Source organism: Biomphalaria glabrata, chromosome 10 (genome assembly GCF_947242115.1).
Source record: "Biomphalaria glabrata chromosome 10, xgBioGlab47.1, whole genome shotgun sequence".
Taxonomy (NCBI): domain Eukaryota; kingdom Metazoa; phylum Mollusca; class Gastropoda; family Planorbidae; genus Biomphalaria; species Biomphalaria glabrata.
This window is the reverse complement of record NC_074720.1, coordinates 22,482,239-22,507,344: the sequence shown is the minus strand read 5'-3', so window position 1 is coordinate 22,507,344 and position 25,106 is coordinate 22,482,239. Positions and strand designations below refer to the sequence as shown.

General features: G+C 42.4%; 1 long non-coding RNA gene across 1 annotated transcript in view; it reads right to left on the bottom strand.

The window, feature by feature from the left end:
• Positions 1 to 4,185: 4,185 nt before the first annotated feature.
• LOC129928714 (uncharacterized) overlaps positions 4,186 to 25,106 on the bottom strand; it is a 251,180-nt gene continuing 230,259 nt past the window's right edge. The window contains exon 3 of the long non-coding RNA XR_008780197.1: positions 4,186 to 4,363. This is a non-coding gene — a long non-coding RNA (uncharacterized LOC129928714). The remainder of the gene's footprint in view (positions 4,364 to 25,106) is intronic.

Below are 25,106 nucleotides of genomic sequence, written 5' to 3'. Positions count from 1 at the left end.
AACATTACTTCTGTCTTCGACGCTCAGCCTGAACACTCCCACGCTATGGAACATTACTTCTGTCTTCGACGCTCAGCCTGAACACTCCCACGCTATGGAACATTACTTCTGTCTTCGACGCTCAGCCTGAACACTCCCACGCTATGGAACATTACTTCTGTCTTCGACGCTCAGCCTGAACACTTCCACGCTATGGAACATTACTTCTGTCTTCGACGCTCAGCCTGAACACTCCCACGCTATGGAACATTACTTCTGTCTTCGACGCTCAGCCTGAACACTTCCACGCTATGGAACATTACTTCTGTCTTCGACGCTCAGCCTGAACACTCCCACGCTATGGAACATTACTTCTGTCTTCGACGCTCAGCCTGAACACTCCCACGCTATGGAACATTACTTCTGTCTTCGACGCTCAGCCTGAACACTTCCACGCTATGGAACATTACTTCTGTCTTCGACGCTCAGCCTGAACACTTCCACGCTATGGAACATTACTTCTGTCTTCGACGCTCAGCCTGAACACTTCCACGCTATGGAACATTACTTCTGTCTTCGACGCTCAGCCTGAACACTTCCACGCTATGGAACATTACGACAAACTGTTGACACAGTTTTGGACGCAGCATACACCGACTCCCATCCGCGACAAACCTGCTTCTTCTTAAATGGTCCAGCAGGAACAGGTAAACCTTTGTCTACAAAAGCCTGATTCATACCATCAGAGATAGACATTCCTAAAACAGTTTCAACTACAGGAATAGCTGCAACATTGTTATCGAGTGGACGTACTGCACATTCGGTGTTTCAAATACCGTTGAAGCTCACGGCGACTTCCACATGCAATGTCAAACCTCGCAAGACGCTCAACATAGTCTGCAACCCAAATTAATCATATGGGACAAGGCGCCAATTACTTCTGTGCACATGTACCACATTACCTGATGTAATTACTTCTGTGCACATGTACCACATTACCTGGTCTAATTCCTTCTGTGCACATGTACCACATTACCTGATGTAATTCCTTCTGTGCACATGTACCACATTACCTGGTCTAATTCCTTCTGTGCACATGTAGTACCACATTACCTGATGTAATTACTTCTGTGCACATGTACCACATTACCTGATGTAATTCCTTCTGTGCACATGTACCTTGATGGTAGTGCTCCTATCAGTACAGTCTTTCCTTGATGGTACCACATTACCTGGTGTAATTCCTTCTGTGCACATGTAGTACCACATTACCTGGTGTAATTCCTTCTGTGCACAAGTAGTACCACATTACCTGATGTAATTACTTCTGTGCACATGTAGTACCACATTACCTGGTGTAATTCCTTCTGTGCACATGTATTACATTACCTGGTGTAATTCCTTCTGTGCACATGTAGTACCAGATTACCTGATGTAATTACTTCTGTGCACATGTAGTACCACATTACCTAGTGTAATTCCTTCTGTGCACAAGTAGTACCACATTACCTGATGTAATTCCTTCTGTGCACATGTAGTACCACATTACCTGGTGTAATTCCTTCTGTGCACATGTAGTACCAGATTACCTGATGTAATTACTTCTGTGCACATGTAGTACCACATTACCTGTTGTAATTCCTTCTGTGCACATGTAGTACCACATTACCTGTTGTAATTCCTTCTGTGCACATGTAGTACCACATTACCTGGTGTAATTACTTCTGTGCACATGTACCACATTACCTGGTGTAATTACTTCTGTGCACATGTAGTACCACATTACCTGATGTAATTCCTTCTGTGCACATGTAGTACCACATTACCTGGTGTAATTCCTTCTGTGCACATGTAGTACCAGATTACCTGATGTAATTCCTTCTGTGCACATGTAGTACCACATTACCTGATGTAATTACTTCTGTGCACATGTAGTACCACATTACCTGGTGTAATTCCTTCTGTGCACATGTAGTACCACATTACCTGATGTAATTCCTTCTGTGCACATGTACCACATTACCTGGTCTAATTCCTTCTGTGCACATGTACCACATTACCTGATGTAATTCCTTCTGTGCACATGTAGTACCACATTACCTGGTGTAATTACTTCTGTGCACATGTACCACATTACCTGGTGTAATTACTTCTGTGCACATGTAGTACCACATTACCTGGTGTAATTACTTCTGTGCACATGTACCACATTACCTGGTGTAATTACTTCTGTGCACATGTACCACATTACCTGATGTAATTACTTCTGTGCACATGTAGTACCACATTACCTGATGTAATTCCTTCTGTGCACATGTACCACATTACCTGGTCTAATTCCTTCTGTGCACATGTACCACATTACCTGATGTAATTACTTCTGTGCACATGTAGTACCACATTACCTGGTCTAATTCCTTTTGTACACATGTACCTTAATACTGGTCAATCTTATAAAAGAATTCTTAATGGTCAGAGAGAGTGTGGTTAAGGTTAAGACTTAATGTTCCTGCAGTTAAAATAATTATTGTTTGCGCAAATGAATTGATCAAAACCACTAAATATTGACCTAACTCACAAATCAGATTCCCACTTTATACAGAAATTACACCACTATGTGGCTCACAACCCCATTAGAAGCTTTTGGCAATAACATTTTATAATACTGCTACTTTCAAGAGCAAATATTTACTCCCATATCTTATACCAGGATCTTACTTTACCATCTTTAAATGCAGACTGACTAAATAGTTGTTAACTGCATCATTTTTTTTTTGGTAATCAAAGTTATTGATATCACATGACCAGAAAACAGGAATGTGTATTGAAAAGTTTTACAAATTTTAATTAAACTTTTTAGTTAGTTACTAAAAAAAATTAATTAAACTATGATTTTAACAAAACTTTTTTTTCTAGTTAAACAATGGCCATAACTAATTCTTTTAGCTAAACTAATAGTTTCTAACTTTTTAGTTAACTTTTGCCCATCACTGCCTACTAGCGTGACCGTTTGTTACACAAACCATGTTTCCTCCTAAGATATGACCTCTAAATGGTGTCAACATGTAGTTTTTATGTCTATCTATAAACGCAATGTGATGGACTAACACTGTAAAATTTATGAATAATGCAATATTTCCCCCTTACTATTTTTGTTTTGACATCCATGTCTATTCTTTTGACTTAAATGTGTATTTATCCCGCGGCCTTTCTTACTGATGTCCAGCTGTCGTAAGCTATCTAATATATTTTACTGGTACTGGAGCTAAGCAATTTCTCACATTGTAGTTTGTAGTCTTATCAGTAGGACTTTTTCCACTCATCGGGAGGTGCTTTTGTTTTGGAAAAAGGCAAACCTCACCAAACACTGGACCTTGCTATAAAGAGAGTAATCTCAGTCTGGGGCTTTAGTGCCAAAATGTGATTTTGTTCAATATCTTTGCTTGCTGCTTCTTTTGTCTGTTTGACAAGATTATTGTGAAATGATCATTTATCCTTCCAATGCAAAGTTGAGAGATTTAACTAATGGTGTGACTCTAGTCCAATGTCTATTCAGATGTTATAAACCTCACAGTTCTATTTTCCTTAATGTGTTCTTGATTGGGATCCCACACATTTTCTGAGGTTCTATTAACCCTAACCAACAGCAAATTAGTTTTAGTGTAGTTTTATAGATTTGAACATTTCTATTAACCTTAACCAACAGCAAATTAGTTTTAGTGTAGTTTTATAGATTTGAACATTTCTATTAACCCTAACCAACAGCAAATTAGTTTTAGTGTAGTTTTATAGATTTGAACATTTCTATTAACCCATTAACCAATACTTGGCAATAGCAAAATTAATATATTCTACATATTTGTTAAATACTCTATTAACCCTAACCAACTGCAATTTAGTTTTATTCTATACATTTACTAAATATTCTATTAATTAACCATTTTTTAGTTTGTGTTTGCCATGAATAAGACAGGTATTTTCTCTGGGTGGAATGAGTATTTAGTCCGTGTTTGACAACAGTAAATTTTATTTCTCTTAATATCTGTATTTCCTTTAAGGTTCAAGTATAATTCCTTGCCATTATAATGCCACTGACCAGTTTAAAAAATTACAAAAGTATATTTTAAATTTGTGAACAAACCACACATAAAATACTTCACTTGTATAACAAATTAAAATAAGTTGTGTTTTCTTTATTTCATCTTTTAATGAATTTTCAATTAATTTATATATATATCATACATCAAATAGGAAAATGTAAAAACAAAAAAAGTGTGAGATATTACAGAAACATAATGAGAGAAAGAAACAAAATGTATCCATTGTCTAGTGCTGACTTGATTGCATTTCTCATTTCTCACCCTTGTTATGGTTCATGTTTAATCTGTGGAGGAAAAGAGAACACGTCAATCACAGTGGAGATCTTTTTCAAAAAGTCAAGGAAGTCAAATTGGGCTGGTAAATTTGAATATACAAGAAACTATTGCCCTGAAGAATGTGACAATATTCTTTGGTATTTAAGGTGCAGCTAAGTCAATGTTGCCCATTCAAAACCTGTACCTTTGTAATAAATAGTTTTTTTTTTGTTATTCAACTTAAGAACTATATTATCTAGAATATTAGTATAATAATTAAAGAGTTTATAATAGAAATAGAATGGTGAGTCTCATTTGGTATGTTTCAGCTGGAAATGTTATGTTAATGTTATGTTAATAAAACCAATTCACTCATGTATTCAGCCAGTCCTCAAAGACTGTTGCCCGGGGTGTGGCACGAGGAGCCATACATGAGCTAGGTAGTTGGGAATTTCAGGCTTTTGACTTGGCCAAACCTTTCCCAAATATCACACACCCCGTTAGTAGTTAGCGCATGCGATTCTGTGATCCTTGAAGTGACAAATTAACTTGATCCAATTCTTTCTTGCACTTTAATGTCTGATCTGATCCAATCTTGATGCTGTCCTTTTGGTTGAGATTGTTAGTAGAATTAGTAGAAACTAATCAACAAAAAGACATGCCATTGACCTGATGGACTAATAGCTGAAAAAAAAATGTCATTAATGAACAAATTTATATTAGTTGCAATCAATACAATAAGAAGACAATAAAGAATGCTATAATTTCCTTAGGGACCAAACTGAAAGTAACGGTACTGAAAGTTAAAGCATTTCAAATATCAACAAATATAAGCATGGGGAAAAGTACTTATTGCTCAACTTCCTAATACCCTTAGACTTGCTATGGGTATTTTGTGTCTCTAAGGATATAACCATATAACGAATATGGAATGTCATATTGGATCTGTGTGTAGGCTGTAGGCTGGCGTTTGCCTTAGAATAAGCAAGAAGGCACGACGAAGAAGTGGTCTAAGACGGCTGATAAATGAGCTTTACGCTAAGTGTTTGTTTCATGTTAGACAAGAAGGCAAGAGAATAGGCTGACAACTAAAGGTAGAACAAGTAGGTTCGGCGGTTGTTTCGTAGTCGGGCAAGTAGGCAAGACTGATGGCAGTCAGATCGGTAGATGTCTCCTAGGAAAAAAAAACTCATAATGGGCAGTATACTCGGCAGAAAGACAAAGTAGGAACGACGAAATAGTAGCTATATGATGGCCGAAAAGAAGATAGGCGAAACGGTTTAGTCAAATCATGGGCAGTCATATTTGTTAATGGCGCAACAGAGGTGAGGTCGGGTCTGCGTTTGAACATGGGCAGTCATATTGGTTAATGGCGCAACAGAAGTGAGGTCGAATCTGCGTAACACCAAAGTTTGAACATGGGCAGATTGCTCGGTGGTTGTATCACAATCGTAGGAAGAACGAATGGTAAGTTCGAGTTATGGGTTATAACGGCGTATGTTTCATATTAGGCGAAAAGGAACGACGAAGTAGTGGACATCAGATGACCGAAAAGAAAGATAAGATCATGGGTAGTAGGATCGGCGGAAAAATGGAGTCTAACAATGGGTTGTCGTAATGGCGAATGTTTTATAAAAGGAAAGAAGGCGAAACGGAGGAGTGGTCGGGTCGGCGAAAAGATAAACTTAGAATATGGGTAGATTGCTGCTCGGCGGTTGTATCACAAACGTAGGATGAACGAATGGTAAGTTCGAGTTATGGGTAGTCATAACGGCGTATGTTTCATATTAGGCGAAAAGGAACGACAAAGTAATGGCCTCCTGATGGCCGGAAAGAAAGATGGATAGTACGATCTTAGGAAGAACGAGTGGTTAGGGCAGGTTATGGGCAGTCATATCGGCGGATGTGTCATATCAGGCGAGTAGGAACGAAGAAGTAGTAGCCATCTTATGGCCAAAAGATATGACCATGGGTAGTTGGATCGGCGGAAAGAATGGGTAGTCGTAAAGGTGAAAGTAGGCGCAACGAAGGAGTGGTCAGTTTGGCGGAAATCTAAAGTAAGAACATGGGCAGTCAGATCAGCGGATGTCTCCTATAAGCGAGTAGGAACGACGAAGAAGTATCCGAAAAGAAAAATGAGATGATGGGATGTCGAATCGGCGAAAAGGTTAACTCACTTCAAGAGCGGTCGTAATGGTGAAAGTGTTATAAATGGGTGGTAGGCACAACGTAGGTGTGGTAGGATCGGCGTCAAACTAAAGTTAGAACATAGGCAGTCGGCTTGGCGATGTAGCATACTTGTAGGAAAGAGGAATGTGAAGGTCCCATCATGGGCAGTCGTAACAGCGGATTTCTCATTTTAGGTGCGTACAAACGGAAAAGTAGTGGCCAACTGATGGCCAAATAGAAAGATTAGACCATGGGTAGATGGATCGGAGGAAAAAAATAAGCAGTCGTAAAGGTGTGGACGGTTCGGCGGAAATCTAAAGTATAAAATGGGCAGTCAGATAAGCGGATGACTAACATTAGGCGAGCTAAAACGGCAAAGTAGTGGCCAACTTATGGCCAAGTATAAAGATACATCATGGGTAGTTGGATAGTCGTGTCGACGAAGTGGACAGTTTTTGCGGAAATCTAAAGTAAGAACATGGGCAGTCAGATCGGCGAATGTCTAATATTAAGCGAGTTGGAACGGCGAAGTAGTGGCCAACTTATGGCCAAATAAAAATATAAGATCAAGGGTAGTTGCATCGGCGTAACGAAGGAGTGGACGGTACGGCGAAAATCTAAAGTAACAACATGGGCAGTCATTACGGCGGATGTCTCATATTAGGCGAGTTGGAACGGCGAAGTAGTGGCCAACTTATGGCCAAGTATAAAGATAAATCATGGGTAGTTGGATAGTCGTGACGAAGAAGTGGACAGTTTTTGCGGAAATCTAAAGTAAGAACATGGGCAGTCAGATCGGCGGATGTATAATATTGAGCGAGTTAGAGTGGCAAAGTAGTGGCCAACTAATGGCCAAGTATAAAGATAGATCATGGGTAGTTGGATAGTCGTAACGAAGAAGTGAACGGTTCGGCGGAAATCTAAAGTAAGAACATGGGCAGTCAGATCGGCGGATGCCTAATATTAAGCGAGTTGGAACGGCGAAAAAGTGGCCAACTTATGGCCAAATAGAAAGAAAAGATCATTGGTAGTTGCATCGGCGTAACGAAGGAGTAGACGATACAGCGGAAATCTAAAGTAAGAACATGGGCAGTAATTACGGCAGATGTTTAATATTGGAAGAGTTAAAACGGCGAAGTAGTGGCCAACTTATGGCCAAGTATAAAGATAGATTATGGGTAGTTGGATAGTCGTTACGAAGAAGTGGACGGTTTGGCGGAAATCTAAAGTAAGAACATGGGCAGTCAGATCGGCGGATGTAAAATATTGAGCGAGTTAGAGTGGCAAAGTAGTGGCCAAGTTATGGCCAAATAGAAAGATAAGATCATGGGTAGTTGCATCGGCGTAAAAAAGGAATGGACGGTTCGGCGGAAATCTAAAGTAAGAACATGGGCAGTTATATCAGCGGATGACTAACATTAGGCGAGCTAAAACGGCGAAGTAGTGGCCAACTTATGGCCAAGTATAAAGATAGATTATGGGTAGTTGGATAGTCGTTACGAAGAAGTGGACGGTTTGGCGGAAATCTAAAGTAAGAACATGGGCAGTCAGATCGGCGGATGTAAAATATTGAGCGAGTTAGAGTGGCAAAGTAGTGGCCAAGTTATGGCCAAATAGAAAGATAAGATCATGGGTAGTTGCATCGGCGTAAAAAAGGAATGGACGGTTCGGCGGAAATCTAAAGTAAGAACATGGGCAGTTATATCAGCGGATGACTAACATTAGGCGAGCTAAAACGGCGAAGTAGTGGCCAACTTATGGCCAAGTATAAAGATAGATCATGGGTAGTTGGATAGTCGTGACGAAGAAGTGGACAGTTTTTGCGGAAATCTAAAGTAAGAACATGGGCAGTCAGATCGGCGGATGTATAATATTGAGCGAGTTAGAGTGGCAAAGTAGTGGCCAACTAATGGCCAAGTATAAAGATAGATCATGGGTAGTTGGATAGTCGTAACGAAGAAGTGGACGGTTCGGCGGAAATCTAAAGTAAGAACATGCGCAGTCAGATCGGCGGATGCCTAATATTAAGCGAGTTGGAACGGCGAAAAAGTGGCCAACTTATGGCCAAATAGAAAGAAAAGATCATTGGTAGTTGCATCGGCGTAACGAAGGAGTAGACGGTACGGCGGAAATCTAAAGTAAGAACATGGGCAGTAATTACGGCAGATGTTTAATATTGGAAGAGTTAAAACAGCGAAGTAGTGGCCAACTTATGGCCAAGTATAAAGATAGATCATGGGTAGTTGGATAGTCGTTACGAAGAAGTGGACGGTTTGGCGGAAATCTAAAGTAAGAACATGGGCAGTCAGATCGGCGGATGTAAAATATTGAGCGAGTTAGAGTGGCAAAGTAGTGGCCAAGTTATGGCCAAATAGAAAGATAAGATCATGGGTAGTTGCATCGGCGTAAAAAAGGAATGGACGGTTCGGCGGAAATCTAAAGTAAGAACATGGGCAGTTATATCAGCGGATGACTAACATTAGGCGAGCTAAAACGGCGAAGTAGTGGCCAACTTATGGCCAAGTATAAAGATAGATAATGGGTAGTTGGATAGTCGTGACGAAGAAGTGGACAGTTTGTGCGGAAATCTAAAGTAAGAACATGGGCAGTCAGATCGGCGGATGCCTAATATTAAGCGAGTTGGAACGGCGAAAAAGTGGCCAACTTATTGCCAAATAGAAAGAAAAGATCATGGGTAGTTGCATCGGCCTAACGAAGGAGTGGACGGTTCGGAGGAAATCTAAAGTATAAAATGGGCAGTAAGATCAGCGGATGACTAAAATTAGGCGAGCTGAAACGGCAAAGAAGTGGCCAACTTATGGCCAAGTATAAAGATAAATCATGGGTAGTTGGATAGTCGTGACGAAGAAGTGGACAGTTTTTGCGGAAATCTAAAGTAAGAACATGGGCAGTCAGATCGGCGGATGCCTAATATTAAGCGAGTTGGAACGGCGAAAAAGTGGCCAACTTATGGCCAAATAGAAAGAAAAGATCATTGGTAGTTGCATCGGCGTAACGAAGGAGTAGACGGTACGGCGGAAATCTAAAGTAAGAACATGGGCAGTAATTACGGCAGATGTTTAATATTGGAAGAGTTAAAACGGCGAAGTAGTGATGGCCAAGTATAAAGATAGATCATGGGTAGTTGGATAGTCGTTACGAAGAAGTGGACGGTTTGGCGGAAATCTAAAGTAAGAACATGGGCAGTCAGATCGGCGGATGTAAAATATTGAGCGAGTTAGAGTGGCAAAGTAGTGGCCAAGTTATGGCCAAATAGAAAGATAAGATCATGGGTAGTTGCATCGGCGTAAAAAAGGAATGGACGGTTCGGCGGAAATCTAAAGTAAGAACATGGGCAGTTGAATCAGCGGATGACTAACATTAGGCGAGCTCAAACGGCGAAGTAGTGGCCAACTTATGGCCAAGTATAAAGATAGATCATGGGTAGTTGGATAGTCGTGACGAAGAAGTGGACAGTTTGTGCGGAAATCTAAAGTAAGAACATGGGCAGTCAGATCGGCGGATGCCTAATATTAAGCGAGTTGGAACGGCGAAAAAGTGGCCAACTTATGGCCAAATAGAAAGAAAAGATCATGGGTAGTTGCATCGGCCGAACGAAGGAGTGGACGGTTCGGCGGAAATCTAAAGTAAGAACATGGGCAGTCATTACGGAAGATTTCTAATATTAGAAGAGTTGGAACGGCGAAGTAGTGGCCAACTTATGGCCAAGTATAAATATAAGATCAAGGGTAGTTGCATCGGCATAACGAAGGAGTGGACGGTTTGGCGGAAATCTAAAGTAAGAACATGGGCAGTCAGATCAGCGGATGACTAAAATTAGGCGAGCTGAAACGGCGAAGTAGTGGCCAACTTATGGCCAAGTATAAAGATAAATCATGGGTAGTTGGATAGTCGTGACGAAGAAGTGGACAGTTTTTGCGGAAATCTAAAGTAAGAACTTGGGGAGTCAGATCGGCGGATGTATAATATTGAGCGAGTTAGAGTGGCAAAGTAGTGGCCAACTAATGGCCAAGTATAAAGATAGATCATGGGTAGTTGGATAGTCGTAACGAAGAAGTGGACGGTTCGGCGGAAATCTAAAGTAAGAACATGGGCAGTCAGATCGGCGGATGCCTAATATTAAGCGAGTTGGAACGGCGAAAAAGTGGCCAACTTATGGCCAAATAGAAAGAAAAGATCATTGGTAGTTGCATCGGCGTAACGAAGGAGTGGACGGTACGGCGGAAATCTAAAGTAAGAACATGGGCAGTAATTACGGCAGATGTCTAATATTGGAAGAGTTAAAACGGCGAAGTAGTGGCCAACTTATGGCCAAGTATAAAGATAAATCATGGGTAGTTGGATAGTCGTGACGAAGAAGTGGACAGTTTTTGCGTAAATCTAAAGTAAGAACATGGGCAGTCAGATCGGCGGATGTATAATATTGAGCGAGTTAGAGTGGCAAAGTAGTGGCCAACTAATGGCCAAGTATAAAGATAGATCATGGGTAGTTGGATAGTCGTAACGAAGAAGTGGACGGTTCGGCGGAAATCTAAAGTAAGAACATGGGCAGTCAGATCGGCGGATGTATAATATTGAGCGAGTTAGAGTGGCAAAGTAGTGGCCAACTAATGGCCAAGTATAAAGATAGATCATGGGTAGTTGGATAGTCGTAACGAAAAAGTAAACGGTTCGGCGGAAATCTAAAGTAAGAACATGGGCAGTCAGATCGGCGGATGCCTAATATTAAGCGAGTTGGAACGGCGAAGTAGTGGCCAACTTATGGCCAAATAGAAAGAAAAGATCATTGGTAGTTGCATCGGCGTAACGAAGGAGTAGACGATACAGCGGAAATCTAAAGTAAGAACATGGGCAGTAATTACGGCAGATGTTTAATATTGGAAGAGTTAAAACAGCGAAGTAGTGGCCAACTTATGGCCAAGTATAAAGATAGATCATGGGTAGTTGGATAGTCGTTACGAAGAAGTGGACGGTTTGGCGGAAATCTAAAGTAAGAACATGGGCAGTCAGATCGGCGGATGTAAAATATTGAGCGAGTTAGAGTGGCAAAGTAGTGGCCAAGTTATGGCCAAATAGAAAGATAAGATCATGGGTAGTTGCATCGGCGTAAAAAAGGAATGGACGGTTCGGCGGAAATCTAAAGTAAGAACATGGGCAGTTATATCAGCGGATGACTAACATTAGGCGAGCTAAAACGGCGAAGTAGTGGCCAACTTATGGCGAAGTATAAAGATAGATAATGGGTAGTTGGATAGTCGTGACGAAGAAGTGGACAGTTTTTGCGGAAATCTAAAGTAAGAACATGGGCAGTCAGATCGGCGGATGCCTAATATTAAGCGAGTTGGAACGGCGAAAAAGTGGCCAACTTATTGCCAAATAGAAAGAAAAGATCATGGGTAGTTGCATCGGCCTAACGAAGGAGTGGACGGTTCGGAGGAAATCTAAAGTATAAAATGGGCAGTAAGATCAGCGGATGACTAAAATTAGGCGAGCTGAAACGGCGAAGTAGTGGCCAACTTATGGCCAAGTATAAAGATAAATAATGGGTAGTTGGATAGTCGTGACGAAGAAGTGGACAGTTTTTGCGGAAATCTAAAGTAAGAACATGGGCAGTCAGATCGGCGGATGTATAATATTGAGCGAGTTAGAGTGGCAAAGTAGTGGCCAACTAATGGCCAAGTATAAAGATAGATCATGGGTAGTTGGATAGTCGTAACGAAGAAGTGGACGGTTCGGCGGAAATCTAAAGTAAGAACATGCGCAGTCAGATCGGCGGATGCCTAATATTAAGCGAGTTGGAACGGCGAAAAAGTGGCCAACTTATGGCCAAATAGAAAGAAAAGATCATTGGTAGTTGCATCGGCGTAACGAAGGAGTAGACGGTACGGCGGAAATCTAAAGTAAGAACATGGGCAGTAATTACGGCAGATGTTTAATATTGGAAGAGTTAAAACAGCGAAGTAGTGGCCAACTTATGGCCAAGTATAAAGATAGATCATGGGTAGTTGGATAGTCGTTACGAAGAAGTGGACGGTTTGGCGGAAATCTAAAGTAAGAACATGGGCAGTCAGATCGGCGGATGTAAAATATTGAGCGAGTTAGAGTGGCAAAGTAGTGGCCAAGTTATGGCCAAATAGAAAGATAAGATCATGGGTAGTTGCATCGGCGTAAAAAAGGAATGGACGGTTCGGCGGAAATCTAAAGTAAGAACATGGGCAGTTATATCAGCGGATGACTAACATTAGGCGAGCTAAAACGGCGAAGTAGTGGCCAACTTATGGCCAAGTATAAAGATAGATAATGGGTAGTTGGATAGTCGTGACGAAGAAGTGGACAGTTTGTGCGGAAATCTAAAGTAAGAACATGGGCAGTCAGATCGGCGGATGCCTAATATTAAGCGAGTTGGAACGGCGAAAAAGTGGCCAACTTATTGCCAAATAGAAAGAAAAGATCATGGGTAGTTGCATCGGCCTAACGAAGGAGTGGACGGTTCGGAGGAAATCTAAAGTATAAAATGGGCAGTAAGATCAGCGGATGACTAAAATTAGGCGAGCTGAAACGGCAAAGAAGTGGCCAACTTATGGCCAAGTATAAAGATAAATCATGGGTAGTTGGATAGTCGTGACGAAGAAGTGGACAGTTTTTGCGGAAATCTAAAGTAAGAACATGGGCAGTCAGATCGGCGGATGTATAATATTAAGCGAGTTAGAGTGGCAAAGTAGTGGCCAACTAATGGCCAAGTATAAAGATAGATCATGGGTAGTTGGATAGTCGTAACGAAGAAGTGGACGGTTCGGCGGAAATCTAAAGTAAGAACATGGGCAGTCAGATCGGCGGATGCCTAATATTAAGCGAGTTGGAACGGCGAAAAAGTGGCCAACTTATGGCCAAATAGAAAGAAAAGATCATTGGTAGTTGCATCGGCGTAACGAAGGAGTAGACGGTACGGCGGAAATCTAAAGTAAGAACATGGGCAGTAATTACGGCAGATGTTTAATATTGGAAGAGTTAAAACGGCGAAGTAGTGATGGCCAAGTATAAAGATAGATCATGGGTAGTTGGATAGTCGTTACGAAGAAGTGGACGGTTTGGCGGAAATCTAAAGTAAGAACATGGGCAGTCAGATCGGCGGATGTAAAATATTGAGCGAGTTAGAGTGGCAAAGTAGTGGCCAAGTTATGGCCAAATAGAAAGATAAGATCATGGGTAGTTGCATCGGCGTAAAAAAGGAATGGACGGTTCGGCGGAAATCTAAAGTAAGAACATGGGCAGTTGAATCAGCGGATGACTAACATTAGGCGAGCTCAAACGGCGAAGTAGTGGCCAACTTATGGCCAAGTATAAAGATAGATCATGGGTAGTTGGATAGTCGTGACGAAGAAGTGGACAGTTTGTGCGGAAATCTAAAGTAAGAACATGGGCAGTCAGATCGGCGGATGCCTAATATTAAGCGAGTTGGAACGGCGAAAAAGTGGCCAACTTATGGCCAAATAGAAAGAAAAGATCATGGGTAGTTGCATCGGCCTAACGAAGGAGTGGACGGTTCGGCGGAAATCTAAAGTAAGAACATGGGCAGTCATTACGGAAGATTTCTAATATTAGAAGAGTTGGAACGGCGAAGTAGTGGCCAACTTATGGCCAAATAGAAAGAAAAGATCATGGGTAGTTGCATCGGCGTATTGAAGGAGTGGATGGTATGGCGAAAATCTAAAGTAAGAACATGGGCAGTCATTACGGAAGATTTCTAATATTAAAAGAGTTGGAACGGCGAAGTAGTGGCCAACTTATGGCCAAGTATAAATATAAGATCAAGGGTAGTTGCATCGGCATAACGAAGGAGTGGACGGTTTGGCGGAAATCTAAAGTAAGAACATGGGCAGTCAGATCAGCGGATGACTAAAATTAGGCGAGCTGAAACGGCGAAGTAGTGGCCAACTTATGGCCAAGTATAAAGATAAATCATGGGTAGTTGGATAGTCGTGACGAAGAAGTGGACAGTTTTTGCGGAAATCTAAAGTAAGAACTTGGGGAGTCAGATCGGCGGATGTATAATATTGAGCGAGTTAGAGTGGCAAAGTAGTGGCCAACTAATGGCCAAGTATAAAGATAGATCATGGGTAGTTGGATAGTCGTAACGAAGAAGTGGACGGTTCGGCGGAAATCTAAAGTAAGAACATGGGCAGTCAGATCGGCGGATGCCTAATATTAAGCGAGTTGGAACGGCGAAAAAGTGGCCAACTTATGGCCAAATAGAAAGAAAAGATCATTGGTAGTTGCATCGGCGTAACGAAGGAGTGGACGGTACGGCGGAAATCTAAAGTAAGAACATGGGCAGTAATTACGGCAGATGTCTAATATTGGAAGAGTTAAAACGGCGAAGTAGTGGCCAACTTATGGCCAAGTATAAAGATAAATCATGGGTAGTTGGATAGTCGTGACGAAGAAGTGGACGGTTCGGCGGAAATCTAAAGTAAGAACATGGGCAGTCAGATCGGCGGATGCCTAATATTAAGCGAGTTGGAACGGCGAAAAAGTGGCCAACTTATGGCCAAATAGAAAGAAAAGATCATTGGTAGTTGCATCGGCGTAACGAAGGAGTAGACGGTACGGCGGAAATCTAAAGTAAGAACATGGGCAGTCATTACGGCGGATGTCTCATATTAGGCGAGTTGGAACGGCGAAGTAGTGGCCAACTTATGGCCAAGTATAAAGATAAATCATGGGTAGTTGGATAGTCGTGACGAAGAAGTGGACAGTTTTTGCGGAAATCTAAAGTAAGAACATGGGCAGTCAGATCGGCGGATGTATAATATTGAGCGAGTTAGAGTGGCAAAGTAGTGGCCAACTAATGGCCAAGTATAAAGATAGATCATGGGTAGTTGGATAGTCGTAACGAAGAAGTGAACGGTTCGGCGGAAATCTAAAGTAAGAACATGGGCAGTCAGATCGGCGGATGCCTAATATTAAGCGAGTTGGAACGGCGAAAAAGTGGCCAACTTATGGCCAAATAGAAAGAAAAGATCATTGGTAGTTGCATCGGCGTAACGAAGGAGTAGACGATACAGCGGAAATCTAAAGTAAGAACATGGGCAGTAATTACGGCAGATGTTTAATATTGGAAGAGTTAAAACGGCGAAGTAGTGGCCAACTTATGGCCAAGTATAAAGATAGATTATGGGTAGTTGGATAGTCGTTACGAAGAAGTGGACGGTTTGGCGGAAATCTAAAGTAAGAACATGGGCAGTCAGATCGGCGGATGTAAAATATTGAGCGAGTTAGAGTGGCAAAGTAGTGGCCAAGTTATGGCCAAATAGAAAGATAAGATCATGGGTAGTTGCATCGGCGTAAAAAAGGAATGGACGGTTCGGCGGAAATCTAAAGTAAGAACATGGGCAGTTATATCAGCGGATGACTAACATTAGGCGAGCTAAAACGGCGAAGTAGTGGCCAACTTATGGCCAAGTATAAAGATAGATTATGGGTAGTTGGATAGTCGTTACGAAGAAGTGGACGGTTTGGCGGAAATCTAAAGTAAGAACATGGGCAGTCAGATCGGCGGATGTAAAATATTGAGCGAGTTAGAGTGGCAAAGTAGTGGCCAAGTTATGGCCAAATAGAAAGATAAGATCAAGGGTAGTTGCATCGGCGTAAAAAAGGAATGGACGGTTCGGCGGAAATCTAAAGTAAGAACATGGGCAGTTATATCAGCGGATGACTAACATTAGGCGAGCTAAAACGGCGAAGTAGTGGCCAACTTATGGCCAAGTATAAAGATAAATCATGGGTAGTTGGATAGTCGTGACGAAGAAGTGGACAGTTTTTGCGGAAATCTAAAGTAAGAACATGGGCAGTCAGATCGGCGGATGCCTAATATTAAGCGAGTTGGAACGGCGAAAAAGTGGGCAACTTATGGCCAAATAGAAAGAAAAGATCATGGGTAGTTGCATCGGCCTAACGAAGGAGTGGACGGTTTGGCGGAAATCTAAAGTAAGAACATGGGCAGTCAGATCAGCGGATGACTAAAATTAGGCGAGCTGAAACGGCGAAGTAGTGGCCAACTTATGGCCAAGTATAAAGATAAATCATGGGTAGTTGGATAGTCGTGACGAAGAAGTGGACAGTTTTTGCGGAAATCTAAAGTAAGAACATGGGCAGTCAGATCGGCGGATGTATAATATTGAGCGAGTTAGAGTGGCAAAGTAGTGGCCAACTAATGGCCAAGTATAAAGATAGATCATGGGTAGTTGGATAGTCGTAACGAAAAAGTAAACGGTTCGGCGGAAATCTAAAGTAAGAACATGGGCAGTCAGATCGGCGGATGCCTAATATTAAGCGAGTTGGAACGGCGAAAAAGTGGCCAACTTATGGCCAAATAGAAAGAAAAGATCATTGGTAGTTGCATCGGCGTAACGAAGGAGTAGACGGTACGGCGGAAATCTAAAGTAAGAACATGGGCAGTAATTACGGCAGATGTTTAATATTGGAAGAGTTAAAACAGCGAAGTAGTGGCCAACTTATGGCCAAGTATAAAGATAGATCATGGGTAGTTGGATAGTCGTTACGAAGAAGTGGACGGTTTGGCGGAAATCTAAAGTAAGAACATGGGCAGTCAGATCGGCGGATGTAAAATATTGAGCGAGTTAGAGTGGCAAAGTAGTGGCCAAGTTATGGCCAAATAGAAAGATAAGATCATGGGTAGTTGCATCGGCGTAAAAAAGGAATGGACGGTTCGGCGGAAATCTAAAGTAAGAACATGGGCAGTTATATCAGCGGATGACTAACATTAGGCGAGCTAAAACGGCGAAGTAGTGGCCAACTTATGGCCAAGTATAAAGATAGATAATGGGTAGTTGGATAGTCGTGACGAAGAAGTGGACAGTTTGTGCGGAAATCTAAAGTAAGAACATGGGCAGTCAGATCGGCGGATGCCTAATATTAAGCGAGTTGGAACGGCGAAAAAGTGGCCAACTTATTGCCAAATAGAAAGAAAAGATCATGGGTAGTTGCATCGGCCTAACGAAGGAGTGGACGGTTCGGAGGAAATCTAAAGTATAAAATGGGCAGTAAGATCAGCGGATGACTAAAATTAGGCGAGCTGAAACGGCGAAGTAGTGGCCAACTTATGGCCAAGTATAAAGATAAATAATGGGTAGTTGGATAGTCGTGACGAAGAAGTGGACAGTTTTTGCGGAAATCTAAAGTAAGAACATGGGCAGTCAGATCGGCGGATGTATAATATTGAGCGAGTTAGAGTGGCAAAGTAGTGGCCAACTAATGGCCAAGTATAAAGATAGATCATGGGTAGTTGGATAGTCGTAACGAAGAAGTGGACGGTTCGGCGGAAATCTAAAGTAAGAACATGGGCAGTCAGATCGGCGGATGCCTAATATTAAGCGAGTTGGAACGGCGAAAAAGTGGCCAACTTATGGCCAAATAGAAAGAAAAGATCATTGGTAGTTGCATCGGCGTAACGAAGGAGTGGACGGTACGGCGGAAATCTAAAGTAAGAACATGGGCAGTAATTACGGCAGATGTCTAATATTGGAAGAGTTAAAACGGCGAAGTAGTGGCCAACTTATGGCCAAGTATAAAGATAAATCATGGGTAGTTGGATAGTCGTGACGAAGAAGTGGACAGTTTTTGCGTAAATCTAAAGTAAGAACATGGGCAGTCAGATCGGCGGATGTACAATATTGAGCGAGTTAGAGTGGCAAAGTAGTGGCCAACTAATGGCCAAGTATAAAGATAGATCATGGGTAGTTGGATAGTCGTAACGAAGAAGTGGACGGTTCGGCGGAAATCTAAAGTAAGAACATGGGCAGTCAGATCGGCGGATGCCTAATATTAGGCGAGCTGAAACGGCCAAGTAGTGGCCAACTTATGGTCAAATAGAAAGAAAAGATCATGGGTAGTTGCATCGGCCTAACGAAGGAGTAGATGGTATGGCGAAAATCTAAAGTAAGAACATAGGCAGTCATTACGGCAGATTTCTAATATTAGAAGAGTTGGAACGGCGATGTAGTGGCCAACTTATGGCCAAGTATAAATATAAGATCAAGGGTAGTTGCATCGGCATAACGAAGGAGTGGACGGTTTGGCGGAAATCTAAAGTAAGAACATGGGCAGTCAGATCAGCGGATGACTAAAATTAGGCGAGCTGAAACGGCGAAGTAGAGGCCAACTTATGGCCAAGTATAAAGATAGATCATGGATAGTTGGATAGTCGTAACGAAGAAGTGGACGGTTCGGCGGAAATCTAAAGTAAGAACATGGGCAGTCAGATCGGCGGATGCCTAATATTAAGCGAGTTGGAACGGCGAAGTAGTGGCCAACTTATGGCCAAGTATAAAGAAAAGATCATTGGTAGTTGCATCGGCGTAACGAAGGAGTAGACGGTACGGCGGAAATCTAAAGTAAGAACATGGGCAGTCAGATCAGCGGATGACTAAAATTAGGCGAGCTGAAACGGCGAAGTAGTGGCCAACTTATGGCCAAGTATAAAGATAAATCATGGGTAGTTGGATAGTCGTGACGAAGAAGTGGACAGTTTTTGCGGAAATCTAAAGTAAGAACATGGGCAGTCAGATCGGCGGATGTATAATATTGAGCGAGTTAGAGTGGCAAAGTAGTGGCCAACTAATGGCCAAGTATAAAGATAGATCATGGGTAGTTGGATAGTCGTAACGAAGAAGTGGACGGTTCGGCGGAAATCTAAAGTAAGAACATGGGCAGTCAGATCGGCGGATGCCTAATATTAAGCGAGTTGGAACGGCGAAAAAGTGGCCAACTTATTGCCAAATAGAAAGAAAAGATCATTGGTAGTTGCATCGGCGTAACGAAGGAGTAGACGGTACGGCGGAAATCTAAAGTAAGAACATGGGCAGTCATTACGGCGGATGTCTCATATTAGGCGAGTTGGAACGGCGAAGTAGTGGCCAACTTATGGCCAAGTATAAAGATAAATCATGGGTAGTTGGATAGTCGTGACGAAGAAGTGGACAGTTTTTGCGGAAATCTAAAGTAAGAACATGGGCAGTCAGATCGGCGGATGTATAATATTGAGCGAGTTAGAGTGGCAAAGTAGTGGCCAACTAATAACCAAGTATAAAGATAGATCATGGGTAGTTGGATAGTCGTAACGAAGAAGTGAACGGTTCGGCGGAAATCTAAAGTAAGAACATGGGCAGTCAGATCGGCGGATGCCTAATATTAAGCGAGTTGGAACGGCGAAAAAGTGGCCAACTTATGGCCAAATAGAAAGAAAAGATCATTGGTAGTTGCATCGGCGTAACGAAGGAGTAGACGATACAGCGGAAATCTAAAGTAAGAACATGGGCAGTAATTACGGCAGATGTTTAATATTGGAAGAGTTAAAACGGCGAAGTAGTGGCCAACTTATGGCCAAGTATAAAGATAGATTATGGGTAGTTGGATAGTCGTTACGAAGAAGTGGACGGTTTGGCGGAAATCTAAAGTAAGAACATGGGCAGTCAGATCGGCGGATGTAAAATATTGAGCGAGTTAGAGTGGCAAAGTAGTGGCCAAGTTATGGCCAAATAGAAAGATAAGATCATGGGTAGTTGCATCGGCGTAAAAAAGGAATGGACGGTTCGGCGGAAATCTAAAGTAAGAACATGGGCAGTTATATCAGCGGATGACTAACATTAGGCGAGCTAAAACGGCGAAGTAGTGGCCAACTTATGGCCAAGTATAAAGATAGATTATGGGTAGTTGGATAGTCGTTACGAAGAAGTGGACGGTTTGGCGGAAATCTAAAGTAAGAACATGGGCAGTCAGATCGGCGGATGTAAAATATTGAGCGAGTTAGAGTGGCAAAGTAGTGGCCAAGTTATGGCCAAATAGAAAGATAAGATCAAGGGTAGTTGCATCGGCGTAAAAAAGGAATGGACGGTTCGGCGGAAATCTAAAGTAAGAACATGGGCAGTTATATCAGCGGATGACTAACATTAGGCGAGCTAAAACGGCGAAGTAGTGGCCAACTTATGGCCAAGTATAAAGATAGATCATGGGTAGTTGGATAGTCGTGACGAAGAAGTGGACAGTTTGTGCGGAAATCTAAAGTAAGAACATGGGCAGTCAGATCGGCGGATGCCTAATATTAAGCGAGTTGGAACGGCGAAAAAGTGGGCAACTTATGGCCAAATAGAAAGAAAAGATCATTGGTAGTTGCATCGGCCTAACGAAGGAGTGGACGGTTTGGCGGAAATCTAAAGTAAGAACATGGGCAGTCAGATCAGCGGATGACTAAAATTAGGCGAGCTGAAACGGCGAAGTAGTGGCCAACTTATGGCCAAGTATAAAGATAAATCATGGGTAGTTGGATAGTCGTGACGAAGAAGTGGACAGTTTTTGCGGAAATCTAAAGTAAGAACATGGGCAGTCAGATCGGCGGATGTATAATATTGAGCTAGTTAGAGTGGCAAAGTAGTGGCCAACTAATGGCCAAGTATAAAGATAGATCATGGGTAGTTGGATAGTCGTAACGAAGAAGTGGACGGTTCGGCGGAAATCTAAAGTAAGAACATGGGCAGTCAGATCGGCGGATGCCTAATATTAGGCGAGCTGAAACGGCCAAGTAGTGGCCAACTTATGGTCAAATAGAAAGAAAAGATCATGGGTAGTTGCATCGGCCTAACGAAGGAGTAGATGGTACGGCGAAAATCTAAAGTAAGAACATAGGCAGTCATTACGGCAGATTTCTAATATTAGAAGAGTTGGAACGGCGATGTAGTGGCCAACTTATGGCCAAGTATAAATATAAGATCAAGGGTAGTTGCATCGGCATAACGAAGGAGTGGACGGTTTGGCGGAAATCTAAAGTAAGAACATGGGCAGTCAGATCAGCGGATGACTAAAATTAGGCGAGCTGAAACGGCGAAGTAGAGGCCAACTTATGGCCAAGTATAAAGATAGATCATGGGTAGTTGGATAGTCGTAACGAAGAAGTGGACGGTTCGGCGGAAATCTAAAGTAAGAACATGGGCAGTCAGATCGGCGGATGCCTATTATTAAGCGAGTTGGAACGGCGAAGTAGTGGCCAACTTATGGCCAAGTATAAAGAAAAGATCATTGGTAGTTGCATCGGCGTAACGAAGGAGTAGACGGTACGGCGGAAATCTAAAGTAAGAACATGGGCAGTCAGATCAGCGGATGACTAAAATTAGGCGAGCTGAAACGGCGAAGTAGTGGCCAACTTATGGCCAAGTATAAAGATAAATCATGGGTAGTTGGATAGTCGTGACGAAGAAGTGGACAGTTTTTGCGGAAATCTAAAGTAAGAACATGGGCAGTCAGATCGGCGGATGTATAATATTGAGCGAGTTAGAGTGGCAAAGTAGTGGCCAACTAATGGCCAAGTATAAAGATAGATCATGGGTAGTTGGATAGTCGTAACGAAGAAGTGGACGGTTCGGCGGAAATCTAAAGTAAGAACATGGGCAGTCAGATCGGCGGATGCCTAATATTAAGCGAGTTGGAACGGCGAAAAAGTGGGCAACTTATGGCCAAATAGAAAGAAAAGATCATGGGTAGTTGCATCGGCCTAACGAAGGAGTGGACGGTTTGGCGGAAATCTAAAGTAAGAACATGGGCAGTCAGATCAGCGGATGACTAAAATTAGGCGAGCTGAAACGGCGAAGTAGTGGCCAACTTATGGCCAAGTATAAAGATAAATCATGGGTAGTTGGATAGTCGTGACGAAGAAGTGGACAGTTTTTGCGGAAATCTAAAGTAAGAACATGGGCAGTCAGATCGGCGGATGTATAATATTGAGCTAGTTAGAGTGGCAAAGTAGTGGCCAACTAATGGCCAAGTATAAAGATAGATCATGGGTAGTTGGATAGTCGTAACGAAGAAGTGGACGGTTCGGCGGAAATCTAAAGTAAGAACATGGGCAGTCAGATCGGCGGATGCCTAATATTAGGCGAGCTGAAACGGCCAAGTAGTGGCCAACTTATGGTCAAATAGAAAGAAAAGATCATGGGTAGTTGCATCGGCCTAACGAAGGAGTAGATGGTATGGCGAAAATCTAAAGTAAGAACATAGGCAGTCATTACGGCAGATTTCTAATATTAGAAGAGTTGGAACGGCGATGTAGTGGCCAACTTATGGCCAAGTATAAATATAAGATCAAGGGTAGTTGCATCGGCATAACGAAGGAGTGGACGGTTTGGCGGAAATCTAAAGTAAGAACATGGGCAGTCAGATCAGCGGATGACTAAAATTAGGCGAGCTGAAACGGCGAAGTAGAGGCCAACTTATGGCCAAGTATAAAGATAGATCATGGGTAGTTGGATAGTCGTAACGAAGAAGTGGACGGTTCGGCGGAAATCTAAAGTAAGAACATGGGCAGTCAGATCGGCGGATGCCTATTATTAAGCGAGTTGGAACGGCGAAGTAGTGGCCAACTTATGGCCAAGTATAAAGAAAAGATCATTGGTAGTTGCATCGGCGTAACGAAGGAGTAGACGGTACGGCGGAAATCTAAAGTAAGAACATGGGCAGTCAGATCAGCGGATGACTAAAATTAGGCGAGCTGAAACGGCGAAGTAGTGGCCAACTTATGGCCAAGTATAAAGATAAATCATGGGTAGTTGGATAGTCGTGACGAAGAAGTGGACAGTTTTTGCGGAAATCTAAAGTAAGAACATGGGCAGTCAGATCGGCGGATGTATAATATTGAGCGAGTTAGAGTGGCAAAGTAGTGGCCAACTAATGGCCAAGTATAAAGATAGATCATGGGTAGTTGGATAGTCGTAACGAAGAAGTGGACGGTTCGGCGGAAATCTAAAGTAAGAACATGGGCAGTCAGATCGGCGGATGCCTAATATTAAGCGAGTTGGAACGGCGAAAAAGTGGCCAACTTATGGCCAAATAGAAAGAAAAGATCATTGGTAGTTGCATCGGCGTAACGAAGGAGTAGACGGTACGGCGGAAATCTAAAGTAAGAACATGTGCAGTAATTACGGCAGATGTTTAATATTGGAAGAGTTAAAACAGCGAAGTAGTGGCCAACTTATGGCCAAGTAAAAAGATAGATCATGGGTAGTTGGATAGTCGTTACGAAGAAGTGGACGGTTTGGCGGAAATCTAAAGTAAGAACATGGGCAGTCAGATCGGCGGATGTAAAATATTGAGCGAGTTAGAGTGGCAAAGTAGTGGCCAAGTTATGGCCAAATAGAAAGATAAGATCAAGGGTAGTTGCATCGGCGTAAAAAAGGAATGGACGGTTCGGCGGAAATCTAAAGTAAGAACATGGGCAGTTATATCAGCGGATGACTAACATTAGGCGAGCTAAAACGGCGAAGTAGTGGCCAACTTATGGCCAAGTATAAAGATAGATAATGGGTAGTTGGATAGTCGTGACGAAGAAGTGGACAGTTTGTGCGGAAATCTAAAGTAAGAACATGGGCAGTCAGATCGGCGGATGCCTAATATTAAGCGAGTTGGAACGGCGAAAAAGTGGCCAACTTATGGCCAAATAGAAAGAAAAGATCATGGGTAGTTGCATCGGCCTAACGAAGGAGTGGACGGTTCGGAGGAAATCTAAAGTATAAAATGGGCAGTAAGATCAGCGGATGACTAAAATTAGGCGAGCTGAAACGGCAAAGAAGTGGCCAACTTTTGGCCAAGTATAAAGATAAATCATGGGTAGTGAGATAGTCGTGACGAAGAAGTGGACAGTTTTTGCGGAAATCTAAAGTAAGAACATGGGCAGTCAGATCGGCGGATGTATAATATTAAGCGAGTTAGAGTGGCAAAGTAGTGGCCAACTAATGGCCAAGTATAAAGATAGATCATGGGTAGTTGGATAGTCGTAACGAAGAAGTGGACGGTTCGGCGGAAATCTAAAGTAAGAACATGGGCAGTCAGATCGGCGGATGCCTAATATTAAGCGAGTTGGAACGGCGAAGTAGTGGCCAATTTATGGCCAAGTATAAAGAAAAGATCATTGGTAGTTGCATCGGCGTAACGAAGGAGTAGACGGTTTGGCGGAAATCTAAAGTAAGAACATGGGCAGTAATTACGGCAGATGTTTAATATTGGAAGAGTTAAAACAGCGAAGTAGTGGCCAACTTATGGCCAAGTATAAAGATAGATCATGGGTAGTTGGATAGTCGTGACGAAGAAGTGGACAGTTTGTGCGGAAATCTAAAGTAAGAACATGGGCAGTCAGATCGGCGGATGCCTAATATTAAGCGAGTTGGAACGGCGAAAAAGTGGGCAACTTATGGCCAAATAGAAAGAAAAGATCATGGGTAGTTGCATCGGCATAACGAAGGAGTGGACGGTTTGGCGGAAATCTAAAGTAAGAACATGGGCAGTCAGATCAGCGGATGACTAAAATTAGGCGAGTTGAAACGGCGAAGTAGTGGCCAACTTATGGCCAAGTATAAAGATAAATCATGGGTAGTTGGATAGTCGTGACGAAGAAGTGGACAGTTTTTGCGGAAATCTAAAGTAAGAACATGGGCAGTCAGATCGGCGGATGTATAATATTGAGCGAGTTAGAGTGGCAAAGTAGTGGCCAACTAATGGCCAAGTATAAAGATAGATCATGGG